Below are 16,775 nucleotides of genomic sequence, written 5' to 3'. Positions count from 1 at the left end.
GGTAAAAGCCTGGTCTAGAACAGAACCAAGGACCTATCTACTTCTAGACAGGACATTGCTGTGTTTAGAGGTAAGAGAATGATGGAAGGAAGCCCTTTCCTGTCCCCTATCATCTGTCACCTGATGGCCATGCTCAGATCAGTGTTAATGAAACTAGTGCCTAGAGGCAGCCCCCACTTCCCCACCCCCCCTTGAACCTGCCTGACTCATTTACAGCTTTCTCCCAGTACCCCAAAGCCTTCTCTGCAAGGTGACAAATGTGGGGGGTTGGTTTCAGGTTTCAGGTTTTCACTTACTGGGTGGAAAAAGAAAAAAATAAGTAAAAACCCTTTCCATACCAAAAACTTCCCCCAGCTTTTACAGCAGAAACAACTTGTCCTGAAACTGTTAAAATCCCCCCATTTCTTCATGCTTTGTCACTGGGACTAGAGTCTGCAGGGTTAAGAGGAAGGGTCTGGTGCCAGGCTGTGTTAAGGAAAGCCCCTTTGGAGGTAGCAACTCCTACCTCCCTGCAGGAAGGACTTTTGTAGGACCCCTGCTGTCTGTAGTACCCAGTGATAGATTTCAGGGGGCGGGACAGTCAGCTGAGGGAGAACAGTAAGGGACTGCCAGTTCCCTAGCTAATTTGATCCCAGGGGGTCTGGGACAAGTGTCCCTGAGAAAAGGCTCTGTAGGTAAAGTGGTAGGTAGGGAAATACAGGATCCATCTGGCACATGGAGGCTGGGGGGGGGGGTGTAGCACCCCCTCCTGTTACTGGCTGGTAGCATTATAAGCCACCCCCTGCCAGGGGCAGATGGTCTTCCCAGCAGATGGAGACTAGGCCAGCAGTGGCTGGATGGGCTATCTAGTGTCAGCCTGGCCTCTGGCTAATCAGACAACCAAGAGGGCCAGTGACAAGGCTGAGTGTGTACAAAAGGCCAAGTCCTGGCCTTGTTTAAGCCATTCTAGGAGAGAGGGAAGGAGAAGACCCCAGAGGGAAACCAGTGATCTTGGGGACACATTTCAGTTTGGGTGGCAGGTGCCTGGGGCTCTAACACTGCCTTCCTGCCCAGGGTCTTGATGTCATCCTGTTCTCCACAAAAGGGAATAGTCCCTAAGGTAGGAGTCTCTGTTGAGGGCTGCAGCCTGGCCTGCTAGCTGCAGACCCTCTGCAGGTCCCCAGAGCTGGGCCTGGGCAGCAGCTCCTCCCAGAGGACACGCCCGTTTATTATGCGCTCCTGCTCCCTCACCACTCCGCCAGGCAGCGGCCTTCATTAGCGGAGGAGCTGGGGTCTGTTTTGGCTGCCTCATCAGCATCAGTGAACTGCGTCCCTGCGAGATTTGATACAATTTAATTAACCTAATTAAAAGCTCTGATTGCAGAGATGATTGGGGTAGCGCCAGCAGCGACTGCATATTTATAATGAGCTGCAAGGTGTGGGACTGCAGCCAAACGCCACGCATCTTAATGAGCGGGAGCCGGGAGCCAGGGAGCGGGAGAGGGAACGTTTATTTTTGGCAACAATGCCCAGTTCCTCCCTGCCAGGGAGTCAGAGACCCAGGGAGCAGAGAGGGACCTGCCCTGTGTGATCTTCCGCACAAGGTGGAAGCAGAAATGTGTGCTTTCCTGTGTTCATGGGCCTTTGAATCTGTACGAGAACACTGTGTTGTCTTCTGTAAAGTAGGGGGCTGGGACCCCAGCAATGCATTTTTTCCTACCTCTGCCTTTGGAGCCTTGAGCCTGCCCATCTGAGGACATGGGCACCAGCAGAACCACCTCACTTCCAGGTTTCAGGATTCCTGGGCCTTTCTCTCAAACTTACCCAAGAGGAGGCAGAGACAGAGAGGACTAAGGCCCAAAGGTTGTGTGGGAGTTCAAAAATGGATTCCAATGTTCAGAGTCCTGGGTGAGGATCCAAGCCCCAGGAAAGCTGAAGAAAGAGTGGAGAAGAACTCCCTGCTCATTCTTGAAGCTGAGGTCCTGTCAGGCAGTCTCCCCTGAACCCCTCTCCTACTATCTCTGTCTGGGGAGTCTGACTCAGCGTTTCCCCTAGAAATCACATCTAATAAGACCAAGAATCAGAGCTAAGACAGAGATGCTGTGACTGGAGGGGGCACCAGTGAGAAGGGGCATGCTGCCCCCAGGTGTCAAGAATGTGGGGGCTCTCAAGGGTGGCAAGAATGAGGGCTGGTCACTGAGGGGGAGAAGGGAGGAGCAGTCTTCCAGGGTGCTGTTTCCCCCCTCCCCCCCTCCCTCCCCTTCCTGCTCTGGAGTTTGTGTAGGTCACAAGCTCAGCCAGGCTAGCCCAGCCCCCCAGTGCTTTGAGCACCGCCAGGACAAGATGAGATTTGTCCCCAGCCCACCTTGCAGAGTTGCAGCTGTTTAGCTCCCTTATCAATCTTCTCTGTGGGTTTAATCATCTCTCTGTCATCCTGCTGGGGCAGCCCTCCCCTTACTGGAGCCCCCAGAGGGGTTGGAGCTTCTCAGCCCTGCTTTCTCCAGGCCCCCTCCCCCAGGCACAGCCTTCTTCCCTCTCTGACTCCCTGGTAGGAGACAGAGGGTGAGTCAGAATGGCTTTGCCCCAACTCTCAGTGGCAGGTACCAGGTGTGGGGATGTTCTTATTTCTTTACATATGAGATTTGGGTCTCCATTTTACTCTGTTCCAGGCTCTGTAGGAAAGGGCTTAGTGGCTGTCTATGAGGGCCTTTGGTCTAGACAGAGAAGATTCTTTATTCAGGTGCAGCACAGGCCAGCCCCTTGGGAATGTGTGCCAACCAATCCTGGCCTCCTTTGTTGGGTAGGTCCTCTGGGATTCAAGAGCCTGTGGGCAGGAGCCCTAAGCCCACAGCTTTGTGAGCATCTTGGAAAAGAGGGTGCACAGGAGTCAATGGAGCCTGTGTTGTGGTCCAGGCTGAGAGCCAGGGCGCAAGGGGCTCTGGGGCCCCTCCCAGTTCTGACGTGCAAGATGACCTTCAGGGTGCGATTTGGCCTTCTCTGCTTCACTCTTTCCCCCTAGAGCAGTTGGGGAATGGAGGGGGGGGGTGGCCTGGTGGCATATGTGCCTCTCAGGGAACAGGAGAGAAAGGGTTCTCCGTCCTTTGTTTTCAGTCCCCAGCTAGGCATTGTCAGCAACTCTCCCCATTTATCAGAAGAAGATGTGAAGTCCTGAAGAGAGATGCCATCCACCCGAGTCTTGCTCCTCTTGTCCTCTAGGTAAAGGCTGAGGGATCCACTAGGAAGTGATCAAGTTCTGGAGAGCTACCAGCCTAAGCCTGGGCTGGAAGGGGGTTTGCTCAGTTTAGCACAGGCTGGCTCTGGAAGACAATGGTGTGTTGGTCCTCATCTCACATGACCTGATTAGGGATGTGGGTGGACTGCACATGGCTAAACTGCCTGGGCTGACCTTTGGTCATTGGCTAGGGAAGAGAGGAAGCCATGAAGTCTCCTGCCCACTCAGTACTCTGGGCACCCTGCCACCCCACCCGAGGAACTGCCCTCTGGCCACATGTACCCTGTCGTCCACCTACTTTTCATCTTTCCCCTTTGCTCCATTATATGTCAGTATTTATGTGTTTATTGTGTGTTTTTGTGCACAGTTGTGCACATCTTTATAAGTGTAAGAAGCGAGACACACAGGATGAAAGGCAGGATGAGAAGAAATCCCCTATAGGGGTTTTTCCCAAACAGGAATAAAGATCTTGTTTCTTCCATTGCGGGGATGACACCAGGAATGAGAATGTGTGTCTCTGCACATGGTGCTCATGTGGTGGCCAGTGTCCCCTCCTCTTCTTTGTTCTTTGACTTGTATCATTCTCTAGTGATTGGAGATGATATCACACTTTCCTGCTCAAGCTGAAGCTGTAACCATGACCTTCAAGGTGACAGACCTTTGATCCTATTTTCAAAAGCAAAAAGGAGAAGTCAGACAGGGTGATGCATGCTGCAATCCCAGTACTCCAGAGACTAAGACAGGAAGGTCAAGAGTTTAGGCTAATCTAGGTGCCAGTGGCTCACGCCTGTAATCCTAGCTACTCAGGAGGCTGAGATCTGAGGACTGCAGTTCAAAACTGACCACGGCAAGAAAATCCTTGACACTCTTTATCTCCAGTATATCAGCAGAAAGCTGAAAGTGGAGTTGTAGCTCAAGTGGTAGGGCATCAGTCTTGAGCAAAAAAGCTAACGGACAGGCCCTGAATTCAAGTTCTAATACTGGCACCAAAATGAAAAGAAAAAAATACATGGAGGGAGAATTTCAGGCTATCCTACAAAGCGAAACCCTGTCTCAATTTTTCTTTTTCTTCTTTTTTTGCCAGTCCTGGGGCTTGAACTCAGGGCCTGAACACTGTCCTTGGGCTTTCTCAAGGCTGGCTCTCGACCATTGGAGCCACAGCACCACTTCTGGCTTTTCTATATATGTGATACCGAGGAATCAAACCTGGGTCTTCATGCATGCTAGGCAAGTACTCTACCAGTAGGCCAAACTTCTGGCCATTATTTATTTATTTATTTATTTACAGAAGGAAAAAGGCTTTGGAAGTTGTATAAATATTTTAATCAATGAAATAACTAAAAATGGCCATTGAGGAAGTAAGGCATGTGTGTGTACATACATACATGTATACGTGAATTAGATACAAAAACACACCTGTGATCCTTAAATGGGTTTGTGTCTTTCTTCCTTCTTCCCAAAGTGCTAAGTGGCTATGGCAAAAAGACAATCTTCCCTTGAGACAATCTTCCCTTGACCTCTCCAGGGGGTTGAGGTGTAGGGCCTCATAGATGAACAAGCCAGCCCAAGTGACTTGCTAGAGTATTTTGGAAAGCAGCCTCTAACTCAGCTCCATGGAACTCACCTTTTTCACACCTCATTATAAACATCTTGTGAAGGTTTTTGGATCGGCCTCCCCTACTTAAAGTCCTACAGATTTTTTTTTCTCCAATAGGGCCACCTGTATACTAAGCACATGTGGAGGGAAGCTACCTTCTCAGTCTTGGGGGGTGGGATGGGGTGAGATGGCAGATGTTCACCCTAGAGGCTGAGCGAGAAGGAACAGCACATGTGCTTCATAGTTTCTCTGGACATCTCTCAGATTACAGCTTTCAATGACTTGGTTAGGGAATGTTGCTGGACCATCTCATCTCTTTTCCTTCTCTTCCCTATTTTGGCTCCCCAGATGTAGTCTTAGGAATCTCCATGGACACTGGGGGAGGCAGTATAGGAATAAGCCTTAGCAATGAGCCAGAAGGGATGAGGCCTAGACTGAGCTGGAGGCTTGGTATGACCCTATAGGTTGGGTTGGGGAATGGGATTCAATCAGGCTAAGTCTGTTAAGTTAGAACTGGGATTCAAAGTTGAGGCTGAGTTTCTAGAATGGTGGATGGCCGGGCATCTCTTTTAGTCTTGACAGAATTCTGAGATGTCTATTTTTAGAGTCTGAGGCAGATTTTCTCCCCTAAGGAAGAGAGTGGTGTCTGTTTGCCCCTGGAGGGGCAGAACAGGTCCCCTCCCCCTGTTCTGAGTAGAGACATACATCATCAAGGGGCCGGGACTCCCTAGATGTATTGCCCTAGTACGTCGCTATAGCAACCCCACTCTAATCCTGCATTATTCTAATGTGGTGCCCTCCCCACTGTGATGTATAGCTTGGGTCTCAGAGCTGCCAGGCCCCTTTTCTGACAGTCAGATCCAGTATTCCAGGCTTGGGTGGGTTGGAGGCTGTTTTCCTTGGGTCCCATCTTGATCCTCATGGGGTACATGCAATCATTTTTGAGGCCAGCTATGAAGGGAGTCTGGCCCTGCCTACCCAAGGAAGGAAAGCTGCAGGTCATGTGTCTTTGGCCCTGGCACACGAGTGCCTGACGCACCGACCCACGCCAGGCCTGCCTGGCCTAGGACCTGAGGCCTTGGGGTTGGGGGCCAGGGCAGGACAATGGTTGCATTCCTGCTGTTAGCCACAGGCCCCCATTGTTTCTGTGGACACTGCCTGCTTGAGGGTTGCAAATCTGGCTCTCACCCCTTGCAGAGCGTAGGATGCTCCCTGGACCACTCCCCGGGGACCATAGAGGGGTGATTCATGGGGTAGCCAGGGCATAGCAGGCCCCAGCTATGTCCAGATTCTGGGGGACAAAAAGGGGAGGTGACTGAGGGCTGTTTGTATCAGGGGTGGGGGTTGAATAGCCAGAGGACTCAAGCACGTCATCTCCTATCCCTCCTTGTGTGTGGGCTGGTCAGAGAGGCCCCATTGTCAGAGGAACAGGCCCACCCAGGCTGGAAGCAAGATCATCATAACTAAGAAGACCCATCGACTGACCCTCACATTACACTGATAGAGAAATCAAAGTCAGAGAAATGGGGGTGATTTGCTCTAAGTCATTAAGTCACCCCTCTAGATAGTGACAGGCCAGGAACCAGGACTTTGCCCTGTAGTGACCTAGTGCTCAGGTGAGGCTTCTACCCTCTCCCGCTCTCTTTCTCTCTCTCCTTCTCTCTCTCTTTGTGGCAGTACTGAGATTTGAAATCAGAGCCTTATACTTGTTAGTCAGGCATCCTATTCCAAGCCCTGTCACTAACACTTTTTTGTACCAGAATGATCTGCCTGTGTTAGGCTTCCTGGGATTCCAGGTGCATGCCTGGCTTTTTGTGTGTATGTGTGGTGGTCCTGGGTAATGTCCCTGAACATTTTTGTTCAAGTCTGGTGCTCTCTGACCTGAGCTACACCTCCATTTCCAGCTTTGTGGTGGTCTCACGGGCTTTTCCTACCTGGGCTGACTTTGAATCTCAATCCTCAGATCTCAGCCTCCGGAGTTAGGATTATAGGCATGAGCCACTGGTGCCTGACTTTCTCCTGTTTTCTTTGAAATCTTTCCAATGTAGAGAGGAATTTGACATTTGTAGAGGAAGAAATAAGAGCCAAGGGGAGTCCTAAGGCCACATAGAGGCTACATGGATGACACCTTCTGAAGGACTATGAAGAAATGAGTGGTGTAGTAGGAGGGTCCCAACATTCTGACATGCAGGATTCATATTTCCTCACTAGACTGTCATATACCTAATCTGCAGAACTGAGAGACCTGGAAAAAGACTAATAAATGAGTGTTTTGAGGACAAAGAAACTGATCTATCTTTCTGTTCAATATAGGGCCTGATTTGGATGATCAGATTTGAGATGAATAGGTGGTTGAAGGGTAGAGAGATGAATGGATGAGTTGATAGGTGGTGGGTGGGAAGATGGATGAATGGATGGCTGTGTGATGGGCGAGTGGACTGATGAATGGAACATGGATGGATGTAGGAGGGATGGATGGATGAATGCAGAAGGGAATGCCTATTTCATTTTTTAAGTGAAAATGATAGCTGGGCACTGGGGGTTTATGCTGGTAGTCCTAGCTATTCGTGAAGCTAAAATATAAGGATCATGGTTTGAAACTAGTCAGGGCAGGAAAATCCAGGAAAACTTTTATCTCCAAGTAACCACCAGAAAACCAGAGTGGAGCTGTAGCTCAAAGTGACAGAGCACTAGCCTTTAGCAAAAATGTTCAGGGACAGTGCCCAGGTCCTGAGTTCAAGCCCCACGACCACCACCACCACCACCACCACCACCAACAACAACAAAATGAAAATGATAGCAAAGTTTATTCGGCAAAGCACACACTTCCAATAGATGGAAAGTGAGTCATTTCTCTAGAAGGAGAGTGACCATCCTATTTCATATTTTGGGGGATGAATGAATTGTGAAACGAGGCCTAGATCAGTCTCTGAGGCTAAACATAGTTTCGTGGACAGCTGCTGGGCAAGGCTGCAGAAGAACCAGGCATGGAGACCTGACAGAAACTACAGTCACACTTTGTCTCATGGTAGGTGATCCTACAAGGTTTAGGGGCCTCAACTCTGAATGGAATCTTTTGGTTTTTGGCCAAAGTATGGTAAGGGGCCACTGGAGAAAGGTCCTGACCAGGGCGGAAAAGGCATAAAGTTTCTGGGAAGGTGGTAAGTGGGGTCTAAGGGTTCCAGAGCAGATTAACTTGCCTCTTCAGATTCTTCATGGCCCAATGTAATGGTACCAATTGACTGTGAGACTTTCCTGGAGCCCTCTGGATGCTGTCTCTCCAGAACCCCGCACAGATCTTTAGTATGTAGAAGGGGCTCAGTATATATTGTTGGGGGCATAGGGTTGTAAAGAATAGGTTGAGAGGCTGTACATATCACTGATTTGGGTCTCAGTGTACTTCTCTGTGGACTGGGGGTGGGCACTTAAACTTTTCTTTACAGAGTGGCTTTGAGAATAAAACAAAATAATTCTAGGAAAGGGATTATATATATATATAATTCTATATATATAATATATATATATTATATATATATATAATTCTTATCTAGTTCTTGCAGGATTCCTATGAGGTAAATGATATTATCTTCATTTATAGATGAGGAAACTGAGGTATGGAGAGCTTAAGTAGACTGCCAAAGGACACACAGGTAGTCAGGGGTGCAGCCAAGAGGAATGCTTGGTTCAACACCAGGATCTCCATGTTTCTTTTCTTCTTCCTCCTCCTCCTTCTTTTTCTTCCTTTTCCTCCTCCTCCTCCTCTTCCTCATCTCTTCTTTTTCATCCTCCTTCCTTCTCTTTTCTGTCAGTCATGAGGCTTGAACTCAGGGCCTGGGGGCCTGGGTACTGTCCCTGAGGTTTTTTTTTTTTTGCTCAGGGCTAATGATCTACTCTTTTAGCCACAGCCACACTTCTGGTTAATTGGAGATGAGTCTCTTGGACTTTCCAACCCTAGCTGGCTTTGAACTGTGATTCTCAGATCTCCGCCTCCTGAGTAGTTAGGATTACAGGCATGAGCCACCAGCACCCAGCCAGGGCCACATTTTTACTCTATGTGGCTGCTTAGTGCATGAAGGCTTGCAGCGGATCATTCAGATGGTTTCTTGATCCTGTATGAAGGTCCCCACATTCCTTGTGTCTCATGGGACTTCCATGACTGTGGTTGGTGGAGAGCAGGGCATATCTTACTCAATTAGCTCTAATACCCTTGGCTTTTACCTTCCCTGGATTTCTGGAACTTATTCTGCTTCAGTCAAATAGCCAAGCATTGAACACTGTTGTTTGCACTGGGTCAGGGGTACAAAGGAACATGAACCCAAGAATCAGAGAAAATGGGCTTTATCCCAGATGCTAATGTTAGTCTTGCTGCCTTGTGAACACCGGTTTCCTCATTTGTGAGGTAGGAATATATAATATGAGATTGTGAAAATAAAGTAAGAGATAAGTATTATGTCAGAATGCTTTCGGCAGATTAGGGACCAGAGTAAAAGTTCAGTACATCTATTTTTCCACATTCTTTTATTTCTGGACACTGTTCTATCCAGGCCTCGTAACAAAATAACTTTCACTCACCTATCACTTATGCTAATTGCTGTGTGCTTTATCCCACTTGGTTCTCAAAAATAACTCAAATCATAAGGGAACTGCCATTGTTACCATACCAGGAAACTGAGGCACAGAAAGGTAAGATGCTGCTCTGAAGTTGCACCACTGATTTAAAAAAAAAAAAAGATGGAGCTGGGTGCCGGTGAATCATACCTGTAATTCTAGTTACTCAGGAGACTATGATCTGAGGATTGCTGTTCAAAGCCAGACCTGGCAGAAAAGTCTTTGAGACTCTTAGCTCCAATAAACTACTAAAGAAATAAAGACAGAGTGGCACTATGGTTCAGGTGGTAGAGCATGAGTCCAAAAAGTCTTAGGCCCTGACATCAAGCCCTAGGAAGGGGAAAAAAATTGGGTCCAGGATTAACCTATCCAGTCCCACAGCTCCTCTGCTCCACCATTCTGCAGTTTCCTTCAAGGTGAAGAGTGCTTTCCAAAGAGCTTTGATGATACTGGGAGACAGGTGACCCACAAAGACTGAATGGGGCTTTATCACAGGCTACATCCAGGAGCTGCTTGGGTCAGTCCTACTACCAGCTTCTGCAGGAAGGAAATGTTCTCTCCTTCCCAGACCAGCCTGGTCCACCCCAGTGAAAGCCCATGGATTCTGACAATACTGCACTTTAGGTCACTGGAATAGGAGCAGTGCAGGGTCTAGGTCTGCTTCAGCTCTTGCTTCTGTTCAAAGCTGAATAATCTGGAGCCTTTGAAGGATTTCTGAAAAGCCATCAGGAGTGAATCATTGACTTAGGGAGGCGATGAATCAACCGGGAGTTCATAAAACGGCAAATGAATCGGGTGTGAGAGCGACAGAGCCACTGCTATTCCCCACAACCCTCCAGGGACAGAGAGCCGAGAGAAAAGAAATAAAAATAACACGAGGCCACACGCCTGCTATAAACCTGAGGCACCCCCTCCTTCCATGTGGGGAGACAGAGAGGAACCGAAGACTGGGACCCACTGGTGGGTGCATTGGGACAGAGGAGGATCTGAGGGCATGCTGGGCTCCCCAGGTCCTAGCTGTGGGTGTAATTAACAAATGCCTTTTTCCCTTCTTTTCAGGAGCCCTCACAAGAAAGAACACTGATTTTGACGAACACCCAAAATAATGTGAGATCAGGCACCATGCATTATGCATGAGGTCTGATTTAACATGAACATTATTTCTTGTGTACGAGACCATATGCCTCCGTGCTGTCTCTGCAGCCTAATAATACCCAGACCCACCCTGGTCAGACTCAGGGGGAGATGTGTCCACTGGTGTGTGTGTGTGTGTGTGTGTGTGTGTGTGTGTGTAGGGGTGAGGTGGGGGTTGAAGCAAAGTCTTTCTGGTACTTAGGTCATCTAAGGAGAACCCGCTCAGATGTCCTGGAGGGAGGTGGGGGTGGGACCAGGAGGTGGGTTATGCCCTCCAGGAAGCACCAGGGAGCTAGGCGTGGGGTAACCAAGTGAGAGTGTCACTGTGTGTACCTGCATGTAAGAATGAATACATAGTGCTGTGTGTGTGTGTGTGTGTGTGTGTGTGAGAGAGAGAGAGAGAGAGAGAGAGAGAGAGAGAGAGAGAGAGAGAGAGAGAGAGAGAGAGAGAGAGAGATAAAAAAAGAGGGGGAGGGAGGAAGGGAAAGGGAGAGGGAGAGGGAGAGAGAGGGAGGGGGGGCGCGCACAAGCACAAGGGAGTGATATCAGGAGCCCGTGACTAAGTGAAGCTGGGTTCATTGCATGGTTGATGTGGGGGTTTATGCAATGCCTGAGGTTTTACTGCACAAAAATGATGGCGGAAAGAATAGATCTAATTGCTGTGTGTGTTTGTATATATACGCATATGTATGTGTGGGGGTGTGTGTTTAAAAAATAAGATCACACATACATACAAACACACAGACTAACTTTAATTATCTGAAAGGAGCAGGAAGAGATCTGGGAGGAGCTCTGAGACAGTGATGGGCAGGGCTGTGTTTAGAAAGCTGTGTGTGAGGTGAGGGCTTGGAAATACTGGGCACAGTGGCCCTTGGTCAAATGTGACACGGGATGGTGATGTGTACTTAATCGAATATCACATGTGCCAAGTACCTGGTAACTCCTAAGAATTCAATACCAAAATCAAAACGCCATTCCTTGGATGTCTAAAAACTGGTATGGCTGAGGTCACGGGTGTGTGAACATGAGAGTAAGCTCGGGAGGGCCTGGGTTGGGGTTTTAAGTGGCTGGGAGAAGTGAGAGGATGAGTGTGAATAGGAACCATAAGAAAATGACTAGTGGTGAGTAACAGTGGGTTTCTGAGCATGGTTGTGCAAATGAGCAGGTGGTAGATGGAAAGTGATGTGTGTGAGTGTGTGTGTGTGTGTGAAGCAGGATTAGGGGCTAAGGTTGCCTCTTCTGTAGCTGACATATCTCATACAGTAGCTACCTTAAAGATGAGCTGAGGAGGGGCAGGCTTATTCCCTACAACATGACACTGGCACTGCTGCCACGATCCAGTTCTGGGACCAATAGAGGGCAGTCCTCCCCCACAGAGTCTGGAGAGGCAGCAAGGGGAGCCCTGAATGGCCCAGTGAACACTAACTGCTGGGCCTTCAAATAAAATGGGCAGGGACAAAACTTATGGCTCCAGTTTCTAAGCTGCAAGCTCTCGGTAGATCTTCTTGGCTGAGCTTAATTGGAACAGTTAGGCCAGGGGACCAACTTTCTTTCTCTTCTTTTCTTTTCTTTTCTTTCTTTCTTTTTTTTTTTTTTGAGGACCGACTTTCTTTTTGGCCCACTCCTGGTCTAGGTAGGTCTTTTTTTTTTTTTTCCTGGAGCTAATGCTGGTCTGGGGCATGTTTCTGGGAGCCAGGCAGCTTTGCCCTGTGTGGGTCACTGGAATACTGATTCTTCCCTACGTAGGCCCAGAGCCTGTCCAGGGGGAGGCTGAGTTACAAACAGCTCCAAGTGAGCTGTGGTAGTAGGGGGTCAGTTAGACCTGTGGACAATCAAGTCCAGCCCATGAGATGATTATCTAGGGCCTATGCCATGCAACATAGGAGCCAGTGTAAGGGCGAGAGGTAAGGGAGAATTACAAAGTCTTTGAGGCTTAGAGCCAGTATTTTTTGGGTTTTCCTTCGTTGACTACAAAGGACCATGACAACCCTCACCTTGCAAATGTTCTTCTAGCTCCCAGCATTGGCAGCATAGCACAGCTTTTCTTTCTATGTGCCTACCTCTGGGATCAGCTATGGATTTACAAACACTGTGGGTAGCACACACACCAATTCAGATACTTGCACGCAGGGTGAAACTCTACATAGATGAACCAGTGGCTTGCGTGGTCTTGGAAAATAACAATTTTGTTCAAGTACAAAGGAGATGGAGGGAGAGAGGGTTCAAAAATTCCAAGTTAGGGGATGCTTAGGATTCTTGGACAGTTAACACTAAAGATATGTGCCTCTCTGACACCAGACGAAGACTGCGGCTCTTGGGAGCAAGCAGGTAGACACACAGATGCCAGGGATGGAGAAATGGTGGACATGTCCACCGTTTGTTATTGTACTTTTCTTAAACTTCAGACAGATTCCAGTGGAAAGGATCTCTCTCCTCTGTGTGTGTGTGTGTTTTCCTTGTAAAGTAGGAGACATCAAGTTGCTGTGTTTATCTTCAGGGGCTAGAATCCTGGAGAAACTCTGGGACTTTGTCCCACTGGGCTTAATCACTGGATAGCTGTTCTGGGCTAGCGTCTCATTAAGTAAAATCTTTGTAAAGTGGGAGATTTTCTTCCATCCCCTTTCCCACTTTCATTTTTTTTTTTTTTGTTCTACTTCTCAGCTGCTGCTGGTTCTTGGGAGGTCACATTGTTTTGCTGTTTTTGAGTTGACTTGCTTAAATAAGAAAACCACCCTCTTGTACAGGATTAAGTAGACAATTAGGAAATCAATCAATCAATTGGTGTCAGCTGCAAGCAAGAGACCAGTGAAAGGCCCCTGTCTTTCTGAAGCCTCTTTTCCAACCTTAAATCCTGCTGAGGTCTGGGGCTGGTAGGACCCCGATTCATTTGCTTTTCTTTCAGTCCCTACCTCCACCTGGAGGCTGGGATAAATCTGAGAATGGAGAAATTACAAGGGAGTGAGGAGTATGGGATGGCTTAAAAGTTTTACATTTGGTAGAATAGGAAATGAGAGGCCAAGGTAGGATACCCAGTAGTGGCTGGCTTCCTGCTAGCAAGTTCTGGCCTCCTCCTCAAGAAGTAGGAGGTGATGGAGTGGTCTATCCCATAGGGAACACAAGGTTGGGGACATGGGACATCACCCAGCTATTCATTCACTAGGGTTGGACTAAATTAAAAAAAAAAAAAAAAGGTAAAAAGAAAAAAGGAATGAGAAGCAGCAAGAGGCTGAACTTTTGAAAACCACGTCCGGCTTTGTATATGCTGAGGCAATTACCTACCCCCCACACTATATTAAGGGGGCAGAGCCCAGAAAGTCATCAGCCTGGCAAGTGTCATTAGAGGCCCCAGAACAGCCAGGGATTACCAACGTACAGGGCCTGGAATACCTCTCTGAACATGACTGATGCCACCAGCTAATGCCAAGGACTCACAGAACTGGACCTAGGCAGTTCCACTGCCATGAGGGGCCCCACAGACCCCTTCACTAGGAATAGAACTTTCTCCTCAGACAAGTAATTGTGCCTTCAAACTTTGGCTATCCACGAAGAATAGGAGGAATCTCCTGTGATTTCTCCCGAGATGGGAAAAGACTTGCATCTACCGAGGAAGCAGAAAGAGTTGTCTAAGTGAAAACATACCATCTTGCCTTTTGACCAAGGTTGTCTTTTTGTTTATTTGTACCTGCCCCATCTGCCCCAACTCTGCCCCTCCCAGAGCATGTTTCTGAAGAAGGTCTGAGGTAGATTTCTCTCCACAGCCATGGAGTCTCCCCTCCTTCAGCACATAAATTATTCCCTGCCCAGGGGAAGACGGTGGTGGTGGGGAAGGTCCTTGGGTGCCCATCTCTGGGGATGTCAGATTTTTCTGGTAGTACAGTTGCCTGTGCCCCCACTTTCCCCCAGGAGAAGTTGGGGCACGTGGTTTAACATGGTTTTGCCCATGCAAACAAGGCCAACCTCCCAGGCTGACTGGGTTCTGCAGTATTGAGGAACAGACCTCTGTCTAGGCTGTCACAGGACCACTGGGCCCTAGTGGGCTTGGACACTGCTGGGCTGAGGACAGTTGAGATAGGAGAGTGGGACCTGATCAGGTTTCCAGTAGCCCCAGGAACGAGAATGGGGACTTTGGCCTGGAACCCTACATATGTGGGGTGCAAAGTGAAACCAAAGTTACACATTGGGGAATGGGGCAGGAAATGAAGAGATTCTAGGCTGGTGGTTGTAGGTGGAGGACAGTAGTCAAGTTGTGTCTGAGGAACAGCTGACCCATGTGTTGGGTGGTGTCCTAGGTACTGTATGGTGTTTCTAGTCCACGGGAGAGGGATGTGAAGGGAATTCACCTTCCTTACACTGTCATATCTACGGCAGAGACCCAACTGTTGCCCCCCCCCAAAAAAAAAACAACAGATCTATACTAGCTTGGTTCCTTTCCTCTCTTTTTGGGAGGCCAGAAATTTAGGGGAGGTGAGGCCCAGCACCTCATGCTTCACCCAAAAACCAACCCAGCCCTAGCAGTAAAGAGAACAGGACACAGCCCTGGGGTACATGTTTATGTGAGTAATAAAATATTTACTATAACATAAATATAAAGGGAACTTCCCAGTCTACATTATTATTATTTGCAATAAAGATACAAAGAGAACGCATCAAAACATTGTTCCAAAAATAATAAAAATAAAATAACAAAATTTAAATTCAAACCATAACAAACAGAAGAAAGAAATGGAGAAAAGGGGAAGCTCCAAAATACATCGAGAAAATAAATAAAGATGGGCCAGAAATCAAGAAATCATATTAAAATATCTTTTTCGGGGTTAGTGGGGTGTACAAAATCGTTTAGGATAGGGAGGGGGGCGTTGACAACCCAGGAAACCAAAAATAAAAACCAAGCACAAAATGTTTCTTTTCCGCCCCCCCCCGCCAGTGTATACATATCTCACATATTTACATGGTCCCCACCTCACCCCAAACTTGGGGAATTTCTCTCTGGGGCTCCCCCAGCCCCCCTGCAATTCCCCGGGGCTGGAAAGGGAGTGGAGGAAAGCTGGAGGGAATCAGGCAGAAGGGTTTTTTTTGTTGTTTTGTTTTTTTCTTCTTCAGGGAACGGTTTATTTCTACAGCTGGTTAAAAAATATCTCCAACTTTTCCAAGTTTCGTCCGTCCTGGCTAGGAGGGCAGGGCCCGGTGGAGAGCGGTCCCCGCAGCCTAAGTCTGCGGGCCGGGGCGGGGGGCGAAGCCCCTTCCTATCCGGTGTGTGTGGCCGCGGAGACCCCTCTGGCGAGGCCAGGAACCGAGCCGAAGCTCGGATAAAACGAAACGAAAAAGGAACACTCGAATTTCTAGTTAGTTTTTTTGTTTTGTTTTTTTTGGGGGGGGTGGTGGTGATGGAAGGGTTGGGAAAAATAAGGAGGAACAAAATAAATTAGGCTAGATTAAAGCTTTGGCTATTTCCTGCTTTCTATACACAGACGCGGCTCTCGCGGCCTCCCCTCGGGGCCCCGATAAATACAGTATACAGCGATTTAAATTAAGGGCGCGGGCGGAGTTAGAAGGACCCCAGGAGCAGAGGGGCTCCAGGAATAAATAAAAACTGTAAAAAAAAAGAAAAGAGATAGAGAGGAAAACCCCAACAGAAAACAAAAACCCCAAGCCTGGAGAAAGGGAAAGGGAGGATGGGGCGCATCCTTCTGCGAGAGGGAGGCGCGGAGCGGAGAACGCGACGGCCCCCACCCCCGCCCCGCGGGCAGAGGGGAGAGGGTTGGGGGAATCTCTCCTCCCCGCCCCTCTCCCCGGGATATCCCTAGACCCCGCGCCGCGTTACCTGTCGCTGTGGGGAGGCCGCTGCCGGGATCCGGCCCCGAACAGCCCGGGGTGGGGTGGGGTGGGGTGGGGTCGGGGCCGTCGAGGGGATGGGGGGGGGGACAAGGAGCAGGCAGCGGGCTGGATGCCCGGGGTGAGCTGGCGCGTCCCGGATCTTCGCTTCTTTCTCTTTCGAGGCTCGGGCGACACAGCCTCGATGGACTGTCTTCGCCACTCGCCGGAGAGGGTCGTCCCGGCGGCGGTGATGGTTGGTTTTTTTTTTCGTGATTTTTTTTGTTTGTTTTTTTTTTTTTTTTGTTTGAAAGTTTCTGGGCTTTTTGTTTTTTTTTTGTTGTTTTTGTTTTTTTTTGTGTGTTTTTTTTTTTTTTTTGTAAAATCCAAAGCAACCGAACAAAAAGAGTCCAG

The 16,775-nt window shown here is 48.6% G+C and overlaps 1 long non-coding RNA gene across 1 annotated transcript; it reads right to left on the bottom strand.

Moving 5' to 3' along the window:
• Nucleotides 1–3,533: 3,533 nt before the first annotated feature.
• LOC150062069 (uncharacterized) lies at nt 3,534–5,496 on the bottom strand. Its single transcript, XR_016535863.1, has 2 exons — nt 4,628–5,496; nt 3,534–3,877 (listed from the first exon to the last, which is right to left on the bottom strand). It is a non-coding gene; the product is annotated as an uncharacterized LOC150062069 (long non-coding RNA).
• Nucleotides 5,497–16,775: the final 11,279 nt, after the last annotated feature.

Source organism: Megascapheus bottae, chromosome 6 (assembly GCF_031878675.1).
Source record: "Megascapheus bottae isolate mThoBot1 chromosome 6, mThoBot2.hap1, whole genome shotgun sequence".
Taxonomy (NCBI): domain Eukaryota; kingdom Metazoa; phylum Chordata; class Mammalia; order Rodentia; family Geomyidae; genus Megascapheus; species Megascapheus bottae.
This window is presented reverse-complemented; position numbering and strand designations above follow the sequence as displayed.